Raw genomic sequence first — 3,498 nt, 5'->3', positions numbered from 1 at the left:
AGCCTTCAGGAGGCAGTACAGGTCTTGCGTTGGGGGGGATTGTTGAGAGAATGGATATAAAAAACCTGAGGCTCCCCAAGCCCCTGCACAATGATCTCAACGCCATCAGTAAGGGTGATGATTGAAGCTGCTTTCCGATTTGGGAGCCTGCATTCAGGGAATCCCCCTGGGAACACCCAGGACAGGTTCAGCCAGGAATAGCTGGGATACTCACGGGGTGGGGGAGGCAGGGAGCCGAGATGCTGGACTCAGATGCTCACTCATCGTGCTATTTTTCCCTCTCAAATTCAATCGTTTCTGGTCATCTTCCATAGGGGTTATAGGTTAAAAGAGGAGGTGAAAAAGGAGGGAGGTTGGAGGAGGATATAAAAACTAATCTTCAAATTTCTATTTTCCAACTATCTCCTTTTTTAATTGGGAGCCTAATGCTGCCTTCCTATCTCACATGGAGATTTGCAGGGACCATGGAGAAGAAGCCTGGAAATAAATTCCTTTAGTTTGGGGTGCAGCTCTGCTGTAAAAGATACCTCCGTTTCAAAACCCAATGGGCCTCAAACCCTTTTCTTGGTTTTCTAAAGTCCACACAGTGCCCACAGTTGGCCTGTGGGTGGGTGCAGCGTTCCCATAAACACACGCACGTGTTTACCCCAGATTCTGATCACCCCTCTCCGGCAGCTTGCTGCAGGGCCGTAGCTGGGCCATTGCAAGAAGCGGCCTGCCAGCAGCCTTTCTGGTTCCATCTCGAGCTGTCACTTGGGGTTCCAGTTTACACATCCTAGGAGATCGCCCCAGGCTCCCTGTGGGCCCAGGGATGGTTTCTTTAGGGAAGCAGATATTATTTATACCACCAAAGCAGACTAGATTATGCAATGTCATTTCAGTGACATAAACAGGCTCAGGATAACACAAGGTTATCTGTTCAAAATAATCTTCAGTTTGGTAGAATTGGAGGGTTTCATCCATGTGTTTTGTTAGACTCTTTGGGTGAAATATGGGGCTAACATACACCTAGTTGGTAATTCCTCATTTTCTATTGAAAGCTTGAGAACCCCAAAAAGGAGACACACGTGTTGCATGCTGCTGGGAGCTTTCTCTTGCTGAGCAGCCAAATCCCTGCAGGATTAAGTGCCAAAAACACAGTAATTCCCAACCCCATGGCAGTCGCCTTAGGCAATGCCCCTGCCCCACTCTTCCCTTCGGGTACCACACCATGCACCCCTCCACCGTCCAGTCAGCCGTGGTGTCCCCGCCGCTCCACCTGCCACAGTCCTATAAAATCCTCGACATGTGGCTCAAATGCTGCTTCCTGCCTCTCCGGCCACTCAGGCAGAGGCGACCGCCATCTCCTTTACACTCCTGCATGACAGGGGTGAGATCCAACTCCACCTTCTACGCTCCCCTGTCCCTGAGCAAACCCTGGTAAATGTGGAAAGGAGAGAGGGAAAGAGGTGGGTGAGAAAGAGAAAGAGGAAGGGAGCTTACTAGAGTCAGGTAGTGGAATTCGATCTTAATGTAACTCCTCTGATTGATCATGTGTTCAAAGAGAAAACAAGTTCATTCCAGAAATTAAAATCTTTCCCAGCTCTCTAAAGAATTTCTATAATGGAATTTAAATGTTGAGAACACAATATCAATAGCTCCTCTGGCTACCGACTTTATGCTCTGAAATAAAGGAATGACATTAGCGTGTTGCTTAGGAATACACAGGGCAGCAAATGCAAAGGAAATGCGAGCGTGCTCACGTCTCACACGCAGGAGGGGCCGGTTCCACAGGCCCACATGGGTGCCCGAGGAAGTTCTGGACTTCAAATTTTATGAACTTATAATTCATATCTCTGTTTTCCTGGCACCTGTTTTCATTTCATTAAGACATTTACTGCTCGGTTTCTTCCTCCCAGAAATTAGGGGCAATAGGTAACTCCATGCCTAAGCTAAAAAAAAATCACTTTGCGGAGTTTGCAGCATTCAATCCACTTAAAATCTACTCCCAGCATAGAGGGTGGTCGCTGCACATTGTGATTTTTATAGAACTGGTAGACTTTTTTTTTTAATTAACACAATGTTAGAACATATCTGAGGCCAAGATAGTTTTAGCTTCTTTCTTTAATTTTCCAACACAATTTTAAAAAATTTCTTCTTTTATACCTGGTAAAATGCTTTAGAAATCTTTTTTTTTAAAAATCATGTGTCTAATCCCCTATCTGACTTAGCATAAACTAAAACTAAAATCACAAACTCTCACTCAATCATCGCATACAGATAATTCAGATAAACTCAGTTATAATAAACTCACACAAGCTTCAAGCTCAAAATTTCCTGGAATTGGAGCCCCACGTAGCACAGCAATAATATCTGCAGTGGCAAATCCCAATTATGCTTGAGAAACGGAATAGTTTGATGTGACTTATAACTGCTTTTACCTTGTTTATGTCTTTTGAATATGTGCGATAACTCACAGCAGCAACGTGATTTTCAGTTACCAAATGCCAATTGGTGATCACTTCCTGTTTTTTCCTCCTTGTTTTTATTGTCTCACCTTTCTGCCAGGTCCTGGGAGGCTCTTTGGGGTGCTGGTGTTTGTGTCGAGCACCCACACTTGTACACACTATCTCCTCGTGCGGGGGCCCCTGGGTAGCTACACGGTTGAATAAACAGAAACTTCTAATCAGTTTTCCAAAGCCCTGGTGAAAGTTGGGCACTTTCTTCTGAGAATTTCACTTGCACAATGGTTGCCCACCAAACGCAGCGACACTCGGGGTTTTGTTTTTGTTTTCGTTTTCTGAAGCTCTTGGAAAATATCAACCAGGAAAGACACAAATTGGAGAACCTCGGTCTAACCCATTAATTCCACCTTTGAGGATTTTTCCTGAGGAAATACTAAGTCATGTTACTTAGTTATACTCTTTGTAATAAGGAAAAAATAATATAATAGGAAAAAAATCACAGTACCTTTTATAATAGGAAAAAGCTAGAAACAACCTAAATGTCCAAAATGGGAGACAGGGTTAAATAATTATGATAAAATCACAGGATAGACTTCTCTGCAGCCCCTGGGGGAAAGTTTTATAAGAAGATTAAATGTCAGAGGAAAATGATCATGATATAAGTGAAAAAGTAGACTACAAATCAGTGTGCTTCTACACACGCACCTGCCTGTAGACAGTGGCTATCTCTGGGCGGTTGTGTACGCACGCTTTCTGCTTGCTTCTTTTTTTTTCTATGTATATTTTCTAAAAATTTCTATACAAAGATATATTTCTGTTGTAATTTTCAAAAGAAAAGCTATAAATAATGGCTGGACTCCTTTTGTTAACCCCCAGAATCTCCTTTGCCGAGGCTGGACCAGGCACACGGCTGATGTTCTTAAAGGCACCCGGTAGACCCTGCTGGACACCAGGGCAGATTCCTGGCTGGGGACGGGGGTCCCTGGGTAAAGCTCCTCAGCACAAGATCTCTGCCTCCACCCCCCAGGACTAGAGCTTTTCTGGAAGCAGCTTT

Source organism: Propithecus coquereli, unplaced genomic scaffold (assembly GCF_000956105.1).
Source record: "Propithecus coquereli isolate 6110/MARCELLA unplaced genomic scaffold, Pcoq_1.0 Scaffold54, whole genome shotgun sequence".
NCBI lineage: Eukaryota > Metazoa > Chordata > Mammalia > Primates > Indriidae > Propithecus > Propithecus coquereli.
Note: the sequence above shows the minus strand (reverse complement) of the source record.